At 33.1% G+C, this 17774-nt stretch overlaps 1 protein-coding gene across 2 annotated transcripts in view; it reads right to left on the reverse strand.

The window, feature by feature from the left end:
- The window catches only part of LOC126836248 (discoidin domain-containing receptor 2), a 162359-nt gene that overhangs the window by 128168 nt on the left and 16417 nt on the right, over positions 1 to 17774 (reverse strand). Inside the window, exon 2 of one of the 2 annotated variants that reach the window (XM_050569488.1) lies at positions 11016 to 11045. The exons of the other annotated variant lie outside the window; for it this stretch is intronic. The gene's annotated coding sequence lies outside the window, so the exon portion shown is untranslated. The remainder of the gene's footprint in view (positions 1 to 11015; positions 11046 to 17774) is intronic. 2 annotated transcript variants of the gene reach the window in all.

The following is a 17774-nucleotide window of genomic DNA, read 5'->3' on the forward strand; positions in this document are numbered from 1 at the left end:
GCGCATAGCGCCAAAAAAGCTTAACCGATAAAAAATCTAATTTCGTTTTGTTGCATTAAACATTTTAGAATAGTATAAAACTTGAAAACCAAACCGACCCGCACGTAAAACAAATTGATCCACTAAATGGCTGAATTTATTTTTCTTTTGAATAGGCATTTAAACAATTATAATTGGATTTTTCTTGAAATAATGGATTTGTAGGTTGAACTTATCTGGAGCTATGTGCCTCATACATGAACTCAAAGTTTGAAAATATATACATGTTAGTACTTCCCGTTGGGTCTTCCAGACGATGTCGTTGAAGGGTAAACGCATCGGTTTCTTTTACAGCGCCAAGACACGGCGAGTATACATTCACTTCCGGTTGTCGTTGAAAATTACGTTCCGGCCAAATCTTTCCGGTTTCGTCTAGCGCACAACACTATACGGTAAAAAGAAATTCGATTGGCTCTAAGAGTATATTGTCAACGGCGGCGGCCAGTGTGCGAGGAGCATGCAAGCAGGTGTATACCCTGGCGTCGTGTAGCGTACCCTTCGCAGATACAGAGTGTGTGTATAATATATTATAGAGAGCAGTTTCCGGTTTGTGATTGAAACGCGGGGTGTATCTCCGGTATGGGTTGATGATCCATTCGACATAGACGGGAAGGGGAGGTTTTAGACCCCGACGGGCTTTTCTATTCATCATCGTCGTATTAGCCCGCCGGCGCAATAAACATTCTTGGACGTTTTCATCGTGCAATCAACGACCCTTTATTGTCAGTGCTGTCCAAAGGGAAACTGTGACCGGGACAGGTGAACGAGACGAACGGTAGTCTAACAACACGAGCTATGAATAATATGTACATGTTTAGTATAATATGTTCGTTTTGCATAATTAACAGACAATCGCCATTGTATTTGAACAAATGCAACACAACGGCGATACAAATTAAGAATTATCTTCAATTTAAATCAAATACTGGTAGACCTTTAATATTTTTTTTTTTAGAAATTCTAAATTTTAGAACTTTTAAATATATGTTACAAAAGACAACTTTCATAATTCAACTTTTTTTTTAAGGGTAATTTATAACTGTTAAAATTAACTTTTGAAAACATTTCAAAATTCTACTTTTTTTATACGATAAACCGATAAAAGAAAATACTGGCATTTTATCTTTTCAAGTTATGGTTCGGACAAAAAATGTTTATGTTTTTTTTTTCATAATTTCAAGGATACATTTGGAAGGCCTGTAAGAAGTTTTTTCTTGGTTGTAAAATTATATTAATTGAAATACCATAGTATTCTCGCCGGAAAATATATTGGGCATCATAATAATTAGATATATTTTGCAATATACTGAAACAAACTTTTCGATAAAACAGGGAGACGAAGCGGTTAAAAAAATACGAGTATTTGCTTATACTCATTTGGAATTTATTTGCAGGGATCCAGCACAGAGTCGATAGTAGCGACTACCCTAGTTAAGAATACACGGTATAGGTCGAGCGCGGACAAAGAATAAAATTGTCGCCGCCATCACTCGTGCATATATACACTGGCATTTTATCGATTTTTTTACTTGGCCGCCATCCAGTATGTCTGCTGTGTGCACTGGCAACGCGTTTTTTAACCACCCTCCGGACCGGCGTTCTATCATCAACCGTCAAACACTCTGTAACCCGTCCACATCCCGAGATGATGACTACAACCTGAAAACGCATCGTACCGGCAACATGTCAATATTGTCCAAATCCCGGCGACGGAGGGTTCGAGTATTTTTATGAGTGGGGTTAATCTCAAAAGGCCGTGGAGCGTGCCGACCCGGGAAATTGGGGGAGAAAATTGAGATTATATTAAGTTGATAATAATACAGTATACTGACCGGGTTCCTATATGATGGACCTCGAAAAGTAGAGGTTAAAGGGTGCGTGCGTGTAAGGCTATAAGCATATTAGCGGATAATATTATAATACAATGACGGGCTCTCTGATCCAGGTTAGCCTTGGTTTCGTCGTGGAATTAAAAATAAACAAATTTTAACCAGGCGCGCAGTGTTGAAAATTACATTCAACATATACCTAAGTACATGTTGTACGTAAGACTATAGTACGGTGCTGCACCTATTATAAAGAAAACTCTAGCTATTATTTAAAACGACAAGCCATTATCTATTCAGCATTATCTATGCGAGAATTAACGATTTGATTATAATATACGTTAACGGCTAATAAATGTTAAGAACACAAAATAATTACCTACTATTAAAGGGGTAAATTACTTTTAAACACTAAGCGAGGGAGTGAATGTAAGCCAAACGATGTCGCTGACTTGCATACTTTTTATTTTCATATTATTATTATTATTTAACAATAGTATGTAGTTTATACAAAAGTGTTATTGGAAGTTTCAATTTCGACATTTTCAAGTTACCTTTGCTTTTTTCTTATAGCTATTATTGATTGGTATTTTTCTTCCACCGATTACCACTTAAAACGTTTGTGAGTCGAAGTGAATAGTTTTAAAGAATGTTTTTGTTACTCATCAAAATGCACCGAATGAATCAGAGCTTAGATGATATCCTTTGGGATGTTTGTGAAAGCTTCTATGCACACTATTAAACTGGATCCTATTTGGATCATGCTCACTCAGTAAATACCGCGGGCTGCTTTTATTGCATTGGGTTTCGTTTTTTTTTCTGTCTGTGAGTGGATTTGCAATGCTTATTTGCGCCAGCCTTCCTCAACGGTGACAGATTTCCGACCGTTGTCATTGTAGTATTGCCGACAACAAAACATTACCTACTAAGCTTTTACGCGAGGATAAAGGAACGAAGCAAAAAAAAATGTGATAAACAAACGCATTAAATAATATTATAGAAACAAAAAACCGTACACCGGAAATCAAAAACGTTATACCAAAAGTAACAGGAAATGCATTTCATGAAACGGGTACGTAGCAAAGTATTCAAAATGAACTAAATATGTTATGTTTTTACAAATGTACGTTTGATAATCAACTCTAGTGCTGTGATGACAGCTTTTGTTCATATTATATTAAAACATATTGTATATAATATAACCCTTTCAACGATATTTTGCTTATGTTTACAATTAAAATCACAAAATGTATTATTTAAGTGCCGATTGTAGGACTTTATATGTTTGGTTTAGGAACGGCTGTTTATTATATTATTCCAATACAGGAATTTCGACTATTAAAATAGTTTTTGAAATCTTCTACAACATTTATCTAAAACAAAAATTGTTAACATAATAATAAACTAAAAGCCTTTTTAAAATTTACATTATATCACTTTATGCAGGATGGCGGAATCCCTAGGAGTTATAATGCAAAACATATATTATATTATGCATCTGCTTTCCACTCTGGGGAGATTGCAGATACATACGAGGTGGATCAAGTTTGGGTAGGAGATTCTATACATAACAATATATACCCAAAAAAAGAAATAAAAGGGATATCGAATGGCATGGCATGACTGTATCCTTTTGTATAGCCTAATGTACAGCTGATAAATGACCATCTACCTTTGCATAAGGCATTGGTGTGAAATATATATAGAAATATTAATATGTACATCTATTGAGTGTTTTATTGGTCTTAAAAATAACAAGGAAATTAAAATGTATTTTAAACTAAAGAAAACTCATATTCTGTTCTACATTACTTTGAATTTAACTCGTACAAATAAATAGGTAACGTTATAAAGTTATGAGGGATACCTTCTTAAAATTTTTAATGACTTTCTAACAAACCAATATGAAATGTCTTGTCCATAAGCAATTAAAAAAAATATACAAACTAATTTTGTTTTTTGATGTTCTCCACGTGAACCTTTTAAAAGTAAATTGATCGAGTAAGAACATTTCAAAGTGAGTAACATAAGATAGAAATTTGTTTAAAGTGAAGGACACTATTCTTAATCAAGAATCTAAGTTATAATTAATACACGCGTATATAAATATTATGTTCTTGTTCATAAGATCAAATTATTCTGACAGAGATAAATTACAAAAAGTGTTTCACGATCAGAAGTAGGCTTCAATACTTTTTTTTATACAGATACAAGGTATAAAATATGTATCAATAATAATATTGGTTGATACTTGGTACACTTTTTAAGGAGTTCTAAAATACGAACTTAAGTTGTGATTTTTTAAACAAAATTTATTGTTCCGGGCAAACACGGGGAAAAAATATTTAGTCAAAATAGGTACACAATACATTTATAGTTAAAATAACTAAATAAATAGTTAAGCCAACTAAATATATAATCGCATATTATAACAAATCTTTAGCTCACCTTACTATTTATCTAGTTTTTCCCACTATAAATTATGTATTGTGTCTATATTTACCTTAATAATTGTAGTAGCATTAGGCTATATATATTAATTTTTCGTGTAGACTTAATTAGTAATATAATACTGTTCAACATAATATATACGTTTTATACAACATTACGATTATTTATGAGTTAACTAATTATAATTTTATAATTATTGTATCAACTTGATACATTTTTCGTGTAATGTGTATTAATATCATTTGAGACTTTATACTTTTTGATGTATCAATAAATCGCCGATACGTTAAATTGAAACAATACTTTATACCACAGTATCATAGACACATGGAATTGTTGATAAATTCTCTCCCTTGTCCGCGAGATATTTCATTTTCAAATGCAGTATATAATTAGCTCATAGTTTTTAACAATCAAAAGAATACGAAATGTTCTTGAGGATAAACGGTGTTGGCTATTTAATGTGTAGATATAATATTATTATGTAATTGTTGTGTATATTTTATAAACGGTCGTTTAAAAAATGCCAATTTCGTATAAGATACAGCTGTGACGATGTCATCCGGGGGACGCACGACGATGAGCGTTTGATGGCAAAATGAAATTACACAAAACGGGAGGGGTGTTTGGGGGGGGGGGGTGGAAGTGATAAGTGCATGTATGCGTGTGCGAATGGCTGCCAAGTCTGAACGACGGAGCTTCCGGAAAGACTTTGCATGTTGTACACACTATTATAATGTAAGGATGTGATGCGACCCGGAGACACGGTGCGTTCGTTAGTTTGTAATGAGTTTTGCCAGTCGACAAAATTAAACCCGCCGCCGTCACCGCCTAAACGCCTACGCCCGAGCTTGTCCGCCCGTCCCTTGTGTAACGTCTGTGGACAATTTAGTCGCTACTAAACGTAATGCGGTTTCCAAATTGATTTATTCTCTATGCGATATTATCCGAGGTCATAATGGAAACCACGCCCGTGGACTTAATCGTGTTTATGGTCACAAAAGTTTTCTAAATATCGTAATTTTGTATTTTAGCTTTGGCGTAGGATTCGCGGTCGGGAGAAAACTTGAAACAAACAAGTTAATCGGCAAAACGCGTCGATGAAATTATAACAATTTTACTACCGAACGGGAACTATGATGAAAAGGGAATAAATTGTGAATTGCTATGAATTGTGCAAATTGTTGTTGACAAAAATACATTTTAGTGACACGTGTCATACAAGAATATTTCAATTGGAACGAAGAAAAAAAATCAACGATCAAACCAATCTAGACATAGTAGAAAAATTCTGAGTCTAGATTCGAATTAAGCGGAAAAAAATACCAAATGTGTTTGGTTTTTGTTCTAGCTCGTGTTGTATGAAGCAATTCGCATTTTTCAACTAAAAATAGGTATTTGATTAATTTAAATGGTGGCGATGAAGCCAACACGAAGTTTGGTCACTATTACAACTCGTGATGTAAATATAATAACAGTAATTATTAGGTAGACAAAAATCTGTTGCGATTGACCACTACGACTGTCGTCAGTTGAATATGTAATATAGGTAATATAATATTTATTATCATTTTATAGGTATATTTTTAATATAGTTTTATATGGTTTCTGTAAACATAAAAAAAAAGGTTTGGCAAGACCTCAGCTACGTTGTTTTGGCCGGAGGAAATTATAATTCAGGGCACGTAAGAAAATCGCCCACGTCCCTTCGTCAAAAGCCATCATATCGGTGGAAAAAACAGCTACTACTAGATCCCTTCATGACTTGGCTTATTGTCTCTTGACATCAAATAAACCCTCACGTGGTAAAAGAAAAAACCCCTTTTGTTCGCATTTAGCTTTACAAAAAGAGCCGGTCTATCTACGCACGGTAATATTTTATACACACTATGTATTAATATATACACTATTGTACATATTCTATACATATGATGTAAGACATGTATGCAAATATTATTTAAAAACATTTCTCATTACCCGTGTGTGTAGATAAAGCAGACTTTAGCTGATAATAGCAACAAAATAAACATATTATATAAACAACATAATAAAAAATAAATCAAAAGATAGTATCTGTTTCACGAAGCAAATATATAAGACATGCATTTTATTAGGCGTCGAATAAAATATTTTAAATAACTTTCGTGCCTTTTAAACCAAATGTGTTAAATTTATTAAAACAATCTGAATGGTTTGGAAATGACCCGATTTGATGAACCGATGGCAAAAAAACCAACATAACGTTTAAACTTAACCCCGACGGTGGAGTAGGGTTAATTCGTTCAGACATCGCCGGTATTCACGTCACGTTTTGCTCGGGGGACGAACTGATGAGTTTACAAGAGTTTCCTGCTAGCAAAACACGAGACTATGTGGAGAGAGAAAGAATATAATAACAATAATATATAAACTTTATTTTCCGAAGCAAAAACAAAGAATGTGACCGGCCATATGTGCGACGGTAACGCCGCCATCAGAAACTTTCAGAAATTTAATCCGTCACGAAAATTGACAGTAATCCAACAGTCCATTAGTGAAATTAATCAAACCAATAATTTAACGTTCGACAGAAAGTCAACGTTTCAAAATCTCTAGTGACTAGTCCACAATAAATATATTTATAAAAAAAATAACATGGTTTCGCCCAAAGGAAAACTAAAAAACTTTACTGTAATGATGTATCATTAAATTTTGCCATTTTTGATAGTGTTTTTTTAGGTTTTCTTACTATAACCTATCTGTATCTAGTACATCTTGAGCCCGGCCGGCCGTGTTAATGTAATGGCCGCCGGGCTGAATATGTACTATGTGTTTTAGGTTATGCGTTATATGCTAAGGGTTATAGAGTTTTTGCACTTAACTATAATTTTTAAAAATACAGCATATTATATAGTGAAAACAAAAATACTGAAAATATTACTGATATGTATTTTTTGGGCAATTTGTTTAATATTAGGTAATTTTAAACTTTGCTGTTTGAGATAGAGTCGCGTTACTTTTTAAGAAAACTACTATACAGTTACTGCCCCGAATGCATTATACTTACTCCTATATACTATCGGGATTAATTTATTGCGAATAAATATGTCACAAATGATAAGTCTCTAACTAAAAAACTCGTTGTAATTTTAAATATAAATGAAATTCGATAGGTATATATCAGCTTTTAAAATTACTTTTTATATTTTCGCTATTGACTAGGAATATCTTAGTAAAGACCTATCTACATAACCCGGTTAACTGTATTGAGTTGACCAAGAATAAATTATACCCGGTCGCTGTTAATATATAACATATGCGTTGTCTGGCGAAAGGAAGATAAAAAAAAAACGGAAGGTACCGTGGAAAACGGAACAACAGAAAATCCGCAGTAATGCGTAACAGACATAGAGCTGCATTATTTCTTAAACGTTATGTGATCTTATGATATAAAATGTATGCGTTTCGAAGTAAGACTGACGGACACTTTAGTGCACATTCGTTCGTACATAAGATGTAATATACCAATTTAAATGTTGGCAGCACAGGGTAGATGTTTGTGAGAGATATAATATTTTGTTCACAGAATTACGGGGAAACGCGTCGAGTCATAATTATTATTAGCTCAACGAGACGGTTGATAAAATATTCGCCAAGTGAACAAATTAATAAATTATAATGCGAAAACAAACGGTATTGTGATTAAATTCCCGATACTCCGAATTGTAACGTACTTAGCGATGTAAATAATTTAATGATTTTTCGGAATCCGCAAAGTTATTTTACTTGTACAGACTGCGAGAGCTCAATATTCTAATTACTTTCAGTCTTGTAATTATTATTTTTTTTTTACTTCCAAACACAAAAGTCTGAGATCGTATATCGATCTGTAAACGTTATATTAATATTATGTTCAATACGGGCGTATTTTATTATGTTCTCCTTTTAACACGTTTGCAATAAAAAAAAGTCATCAGACTTTTTTTAGGGAAGCGGGGGGGGGGGGAGTAACGGAAACCATAAACTCGGCGAACGTCTAGCATCCGATAACGTTCGAATTGAACTTGAGACGGGAGACTTAAAGCCGTTATTTCAGTTTCTTTTGGAAAATTCACTCGCGTGGCTTCGGCGCGTTTGCGGGCATTAATTATAACGGCGACGGCTCAAGTCTCGATAGGCAACGCGGAGAGACTTCAGAAGCTTTATATGTACATGACGATGCATACGGTAATTTATTTCCCTATCGTATAGGTATGATGTTTAGGCCTATGTGTGTGATATATATATATGTTACCGACAGTCTCTCAGATAGAAGGGAGAGGGGAGACGGGAGCAAAAATGAATTTGGCGGGAGTTCTGCTTGTGCCATCGCTATAACTGCCGCTGACTCCACTGCAACAGGCTGAAAACAAGCCGATCAATAAAACGGCCGTCTACGTTATGCGCCGCAAGCGGCGACAGTCTGGTCACCGTCGCCGACACTCTTTTATGCCTTTACACCGTAAAAAAAAAATGATAAATACTATTTGTTCCGGTCGGAGGCCTGCACGACCGTCGCGTCGGTGTCTACCGCGAGGGCTAACTTTTTTTTCGGTTTGTAAGTGCTTAGGGCAACAGTGGCCGTTTTCTCAACTCCAGCGGAGTCGGAAAGGACGATTTTATAAAACTGCATCGAGGTCAGCAATAGTGCATATAAGAAAATGACCGATGATGTAGCCGAAATGAAAACCACGAGTTGGTTTTTTCGGGAATATTGCGCCAATAGAGTGGAAAATTAGAGTGTCTATACAGTGTGTTGAAAAACTGAGTAAAAACTAAAATAATAACACAGGGAAAAAAGGATTAAGGATATTCGGAGGTCTGCAGACGAAGGTAGATTTTTTAAATAAAGACATTAAGATACGCAGAGAGAATATAGCTGATCCGTCCTATTTCTATGGGCAGCATACATATAAAGCATGAAACAATTTTGCAATTCCGGTTAATAAATATCTTATATGTCAAACTATTTATTATGTATTATCTTATAAATCCGTCATTAGTCTCACGGGGTAAGAAATGTACGCCCGCCACACTTTAACTAAGTGTGACCGAAAATCGAGGGACTAGTGATGGGTTAAAATATTGTCTAACTCTGAACGACTCACTTATCATTTGTTTAAATAATTATATTATTTTTATATGCTAAACATTTTAAAGCGCTTCCCGAAACTGTATGTAATCTTGAGTTTTGAACGTTTTAAGAGAAAGTTAGATAAATATTATAGTTGATAATTTGAAATATAATTATTACAATTCAACCATTTGTAAGTTATGTATTTCTCTAAACATCACGTTTATTATGGTAATTAATAATAAAAAAAAATATGAAACTCTGTACAATATATCTGGAACGTTTATGTAATGAAAATATTTTTAAAAAAATACCGGTTATTATTAGTAAATTAAAAATAATATTATATATATAAAAAAAGCCTTAAATTCTTAACCAATTAAAATTATCTCATAATTGCTAGTAGTTAAAATTAGGCTGATATTAAATTTTAACTTATGTTAATAGTTTTTTTTCAAATTCAGTAGGTACACACAAAACATAGGTGCTCTCTATTTTATACAAAAGGACGATATTTCGATTCAATGTCGTCCTACTACGACATCTCTTGCCTACTACTTTACACCGTCATATACTGCACTAATAATCTTTTGCTGGCCAATTTAATCATACAATTATGTGTAAAAATTGTTTTAGTTTCAGAAGGGAATGAGTCATGTCTCCTTTGTATACATTTTTAAATGTATGCGGTACCATTTAAGTTTTAAAAGTTGATATAAAAATAATTAGTTTAGGAGGGCGGTAGGAACATAAAAATTCGTGGAAAATTGAGATCACATTACATACAATCTCTATGAAAACAAAAAATTCATCCTGTATGTGTATATATATATATGTACATTAGGTATATGTGTTTATCTTATATTCTTATTCTGCGTCGACAAAAGATATGCCAGCTCGCATATATACCAATTGCTTCGGGCGCCGGATAAAAAATGACCTTAATACACACATGCCTGCGGGTGTCATCTTCATCCCCTGCCGTCACAAGATTAAGCCGTGCCGACGGTACATAACTCACAGCATCCATCCTGTTATAGTAAACTCTATAAGTGGCCGAACGTGAAAAATTCACCATGTCACTTCCGACCAATACCGATTGCTTTTGGGCCTTGTGACAACACTCCGTTAACGTATTGCTTGCACACACACACACACACACACACTTAAGTACAACATCCATTAAATGCATAACCACACAAGTACGCCTGAACGTACCACTTGCATATGAAAAGTTTCGAAATTCATAACAACATAATATATTACCGTGTTGATTGGTAGGTTATAGCTACCGATATTTTGTTGTTTGCCTTTACCAATATTTTACCAATGTGAATAATTTAATAACAGCCGTCAGGGCCACGTCTCGGTCAAAAGTCGACAGAGTAATAATAATATAAAAATACATAGCGATAGGGCCGTGAAAATATAATATTTGTACACCGCGGCCCTTCCAAGTCCTACCTAACACATAGTTATCCTACGGTTTATATAATTTTCGGAAACTGATAATAATTTGAGAAAGGATACAGTAACGTTTGGAGGGTATATTATATTCCCAGACGAACTAAATGCGATTTTTTTTAAATATAACTGATTGTACTTACATGTTTTTAGACTACGATTGCTTATGAATCCTGTAACAAAAATAATAATTAATGATGTTTAAATTTAAAAAAAAAGGTCTAATAAGTAATAATTATACAATTTTTCATACCCTACGGGTTACAGATTTCAAAAATAATAATTACAGAATGAGTTATTTGTTGTCATAAGTATAATTGTTTTTATCAAATGTGGGCTTACATTAATATATCGATAGTTAAAAATAACCTTGATACTTAATAAATGTATCCAGTATCATGTATCAATTAAACAAGTTAATACAAAAATAAATTAAATTAGTTATTTCATTATTATCAGACTTACTCTATATTTACTTAATACTATATTAGTGATTAGTTATAAAGGGTATAAAGTCAGGAATTATACATTTTGTTGACAAAATTACTATTCAAATTTGTATTTTATAATTCTCTAATTGTGTCTCAACAGTTAATAATTGTCTCAATAATCGATACATGTACCAAACGTCTAATATCTGCATAAAAAAATGTCAATGTCCACCTCTGGTTTGTAGTTATTTCATCTATTTGGCCTGTGGCGCTGGGTGGTGCTACAGTCTTACAAACAATAGGATCATACAAAACTGACTGAACTTTTCGGTGGTAGGGATATATGAAGCGGTGTTGATCTTTAGCCATTATTATTTGACTATCAGACTCAGGTGGTTACTAGCCCGAGGAAACAACACAAATTACTATTATAGCCGCAAAAAATATATTAATAAACTTTAACATCAAGAGAACCGTAGGGCGAATTTACTCAGCCAACTTTCCCTCGCCGCACATCACAGCAACCGCTCCGACAATTATTATAGAAATGCAAACGCTTTCAAAACTCATCTACATTTTCGACATCGTATAGTTCTCTTGCCACTAAAAATGAAAACCAATTGCAATAACTTCGCCAGCGGAAAATATATATTTGAATTAAAACTTTACATTATCATTTAGATTTCTGTACGAACAGACAAAATATGAGCTTCAATAATATCATATTAGCTTCGATGCATAGCTAAGAAGGCGTTGTTTTTAAAATTATGTGTTTCTATTGTTGTACCTGGGCCCGCAATATCTTCTAAGCCGCTGAATCGATTTCTATATGTAGCAAGTGTACAGATCAGAAATCATACCTAAAAGATACATTACTGGGCCAAACATTCTTCTTTACACATAGTATTATCAATATACGTCAACAAAAAAAAAGTTGTATAAATCCTTTCCCCCAGAAGGGGTCGACAGTTTTCATTCGTTTCGCTTTTTTAGGAATAGTTTTAGGGCTAACATGTGAAAATTAGACTGAAGGTATATCAAGAGTGAGGCTATAACATATAAAATCTGTATTTAAACTTTTTTGTATTCAGGAAGCACCATAAAAAGGAGGGAAAATACACCTTAACCATGTTCTCTATAAGAATGTTACTTATAATGTGAACGTGGCCTTACCACAAAAGACATGGTTGTTAAGTGGAAACGACGAATTTAAAATGTATAATTTTTTTTAAATTTTCAAATAAAATCAATAACATTTTAACATGCGAATAATGCGGCTATTGACGAGAATACTGTTTCGCTATACTCAAACAATACAACAGTTTTAAAAAAAGTCAGTATTTAAATAGAGAAATAAAAATAACAGAAAAGGAAAACCAATACATAGTTATTATAATGGAAATGGAATTCATAACGGCAATATAGGAATTCGAGAGTCTGACACATTGAAAAATTGTATAATAACTCAGCTAAATGTTTCATGGTAAATAGTGAGTTTATGAATAATTGACACCGACAGAATATGCGAGGCGATAATTTAATCCAACCAGAGCGAAAGAGAGTGGATGGTTATAAAAGGTTTGCTGCAGCCTACCATTGTGGAGGCGAAGCTATATTATATTATGTGACACATAAAAATAAATATATCCGCTCTTTTAGCCTATGTCGGGAAAATAATGTGTATTTGCATCATAATGTTATATACGTGGTATGCCGTAAAGCAAAAAGTTTAGACAAATGAATGACGGCTAATTACAATTTGCAAGCGACCCTTCGCTAAACGAAAAAATAAAAAAAATTTAAATGTCACGCTATGTGAAGTGCCGTGATCCAGTGAATAATGGTTGACAAAAACACTCTTGCTCGTCCGACCAAGTTTATTGTTAAGCGTCGTTAACGTTATTTAGTCACGATTGTATCAATGGTCCCCCGGTTAGGTTCGAAATAAACAAAACGGAATATAGACACTAATTATTATCACATAGTTTTATTAGCAAAAACCTAATTTAAATGTAAAAACGATAATATTTTAATACAATTTTTTGTTTTAAAAAAAATGTCTTCAATTACTAGCTTGAACGATGGGATAGCGCTATTATTTTAATTACCTCGAGTTAGTTTCATGGAGTAATATAAACTTTTAGTTGAAACGTAAGTTAACTGAAAACTGAGTGCATTACAACACGCAAACCATATCTGAGAAGTTACACTATTCGGAGGAAATGCGCTGGTCTTGGCGTAAAAGTACATCTAGATAATGTTCAAGACACTATCTAAATTTGGAAATGGGTAATTATCGATAAAACAAAATTAAAGCATAGATCAAAAAACTTGTTTGACACTATGTCCAGTAATCTGAAAAAAATATTGATACTTTTTTTTGATACAGATAGATGATACACCCATTAATATCAAGTTGATAGTTATATATGTATCAAACATCAATATCGATTAATACACTATGCAGAAATATTATAATACAAATTTTAATTGTAATTTTATAAGTAATCGGTAATACAATATTTATTGTTAAAAATATAACATATTAAGTTATTCATGAGATAACTAATTACGATTTAGAATTTTAAATGTATCAATAAATTGTTGATACATGGTACATTTTTTTTTTGTATCAGAATATCATTGATACAAGCGCAGACCTGTGTTCTTAGTTGGTGTATAGTTTAAAGTTAAAGGTACTGTTCAGATAGTCGGACAAGAACAGTGTCAGACCTGAAACTAAAACAATGTTATTTGTATATAGTTTTCGCAATTAGCATTCTGTAGTTGGAAGCAGCCGAAGTGTTTATTGCGGCCAACTCTCAAGGAGAAGAACGCGACAATCCCCTCGGGGTTGTGTTTTAACAACAGTTTATGTACCGTTCTTTATAAATCCCATGGACAAATTCGGTCCAATGTAGTAGCGCGTAACTTTTGGCCGTTAGTAATCGTTTTGGGGTTGTTTTTTTTCCCGGGGCCAAAACAAACGCCATTTGTCACGTCGACAAAAACGACGAAAACGTTTGAAGTAACGGAGTACTTTTTTCCTCTAGTCTCTGCGACCCAAAGCAACTCCGACGAACAGTTAAATATCGCTAGTTATTTTCGAGACAACTATTAATGCACAAACCCCGGACGAAATAAAAGAAATTTAAGCGTTTAACAACGAAAATCGTCATGCATTATCACACAATATAGACAGGTCGTGTCTGTCTATTACTATTATAATGAATCACTTGACCTAATCTGACGGTGTAAATAACAGCTATCTGTGCCGTAGAATCAATCCGTCTAAACGGTGCACGACATCAGATCCCTAATTACTCCTTCAACTTCCCCAAGTTATCAAAGAGATCTTTACTTTGTAAATATTTTAACACTTCACAAGGTTATCACAGGAAAGAAATGTTTAGTTGACATAATACAATATATGGCGAGAACCAGATACTTAGTTAACTTTATACACTTATTAAATAGTGTTTTTTAATTTCTACTAAACATTAATAAGTAAGATCACCTATAAAGTCTGAATATCGCTACGTTATTCATATGTCTAGTCGATAATACTATATTTTTCTTCGTGATAATATCTACCACCCTTTATATCGTGATTTGGTGTAAATATTAGAGAAACTTAACGTTCGATGATATTCTAAAAATATTGATATTTCTGTATTAATTTCAAAATTTAAAACTACCTCAAATCGTTTTTTTTTAATTTTATTTATGGGCAATTCGACTGATTTAAAGCCTGTTTATTTTCACCAGTTCACCCTTGGATAGTGTCCCTAGACGCAGGAGAAGCTGTTATAAGACGAAGATATTGTTCTTAACATTGAACAAACATGACAAATAATATATAGTAGGTACAGGAAAACAAAATCTGTATTTGTCTGAAATTATAACAGCTGAAGTTCAAATAACAATAAACTAATTACTGTATAAACAAGTGGAGTGTTAAGGGGGTGCAGTCACTCCTCCCATCCGAGCCCTTTTTTAAAACTATTACAGGTGCACAGACAGAGAGTTTGAAGAGGTTAAGCCCCCTTAAATAATTAAAAGCTTTTTAAAAAAATGCTTGAGAGCTAAACAGCATTTATTTCAGCCAACTGTCAAAAGTGTCCTCTTTAGTAAAAAAACGCAGTTTACTCGTCAACGATACACTCACAGTACAAACATGTATGACGATGATGCGACACAAGTATGATACATTGTTTTTGGTCACCGATTTTGAGAATAAATCCGTGAAATTAATCCATGAAATAAACCTTTGTTCGATATCCGAGTGAACACTCGCTCGGAAATCGGTTTTATTTGACGGTCGGTTGGGTTTCAGTAATGTTACAGTGTATAATCCTTCAGATGCATTGTGCAAATTAAATTTTATCCCCGGAGGCATCCCTGTATTGTTTATTTATATTTTTAATTTTTTTTTTTTTGTACATAAAATGCGATGCGCGAGCTAATGCCGAGTCGTAGGCTTAACCGGACCGGAAAACTTCATCAGTTGAGCATAACATGTAATAATAATAATAATAATAATACAAGCGAACACATAATATAATGTATATAACATTGCATATAAATAATATATAATACAGGCTTACTCTTACAGGGTATAAACGAACGGGTTAGAAAAGTTCACCTTAGTTTCTCTATATTATTATTATTATATACATATATATATATCTTACTTTTCAAATGCACAGGAGTACTACATCTCCACTGAAACCTAACCGTGCCGCCATCTCCGTTATATAATATAATATAATATGTATCATGACCGCAGCCATAACGGAAAGGGTAGAAGTCGTAAAACGAGCATTGGCATTATTTTTACCCGGCATAATAATATGAACGAGGCTGCTCGAGGTAAGGACGGCTGAGGGACGGCGCAGCCCAGAAAACATAGACCGTGGGTTTTCTAGTCAGGCTTATAAAGTCAAACTGAAATATATGTATCTGTAATATTATTATAGTCAGGAACACAGCTTATCCTCGGTTCGTAATTCGACATGGGGCACGTGATTTAGAATGGTCATACCGCTCGACTCGGACAATGGATTGCAATGATAGTATAAAAAATGATGTAAACTGTGTATGTACACAGGTGATCCATTTATCGTGAACCACTCAATATCTCATAGGGTTTAATAATAAGTAATTTCATTTTTTTTTTCATATTGTTTTTATGCAATGTGATCTCAATTTTTCACAATATTTTTAGATAACCAGTTTCGGATAACTATTTTTGAAGTTTCAAGTTTAGGGCAAGAGGAAATTTTAATTTCTTATTAAACCCTATGAGATATAGAGTGGTTCACGATAAGTGGATCACCCTGTATATATATCATGTAACTTGACAGACTCCAATGTAATACTTCTATCATAGATAATGGTCATGTCAAAAAGACACAAATCTGATACTGATCTGAGAGAGAGAGAGAGAAAGGGACAAGATCCTAAAATCTGTTAAGACAATAAGCTACTGCACATATTTATATTATAATATAATATAGAACATATATACTATATAATTTAAAAATGTTAGGCTATTAAACTAATTGTATGAGAATGTGTATTATGCTTGGCGTGGTGACGCGTCATGGATAATTATAACTATTATTGAGTTCGAAACTTAATAAATTGATTTAAGTAATGGATTATTCACGGACAGGATTGAGCTAACATAATAAACGGTTGTATTTATAATGACTTCCAGCAACGCATTAGTGTTTAAATATCAATAATAATTAATATTCGTTAAAAATATATTTAACTACAATAATTATAAATGCAACTGTTATTATTTTTTTTTAATGTAAATTGTATTATACATTCATTTTTTTCTCATAATTTGGACGTTTGATAGTATAAAATTGTATGTGTTTAACGTAGTCAGCATGGTGTCTAGCAATAAAAATTTTAATATTTGGCTTTCAATTTTTGTACGCAAAGTGATAAGGCTATAATAGGTATCCATTATAGCACTTTTATTCACAATTTCTCGAAAAAAATCCTGTTAAGTCATCATTTCAACTTATTTTCATTGACAGAACCGTAAAATATTATCTGCGTACTTTGAATGTAGCTGATGTCCACATTAATTAACGTTTCACTTATCAAATAAAACATTGAAGATTCTAAACCCCAGCTGGCAATCAAGTGTCCGCGGCGTTGTTATAACTATTAACTACAGAACAATAATAACTGAAAGTTGATAATTAATAAGTTTCTTGTTATGATTTTACCCCCAACAATTATTCATGTATTAACAGTTTAGATTATTTTGACAAACCGAATTCTATATTATAATAAATTCTATTAAATCATGTTTTTCAGTTTAATATTAATTTTTTCTTATATTTTAAAGTGAAATATAGAAAATATATTAAATAATTTTAAAACAAAATCTTTTTTTCTTGAATTCGATATTTTAGAAGTTTGAAGTAAGCGATTCCTCAGAACTTA

The sequence above is a fragment of the Adelges cooleyi genome, unplaced genomic scaffold (assembly GCF_023614345.1).
Source record: "Adelges cooleyi isolate 19-005CV unplaced genomic scaffold, UGA_ACOO_1.1 ACOO_flye_CR_arks_rails_tigmint_CR_PRNA_23, whole genome shotgun sequence".
Lineage (NCBI taxonomy): Eukaryota > Metazoa > Arthropoda > Insecta > Hemiptera > Adelgidae > Adelges > Adelges cooleyi.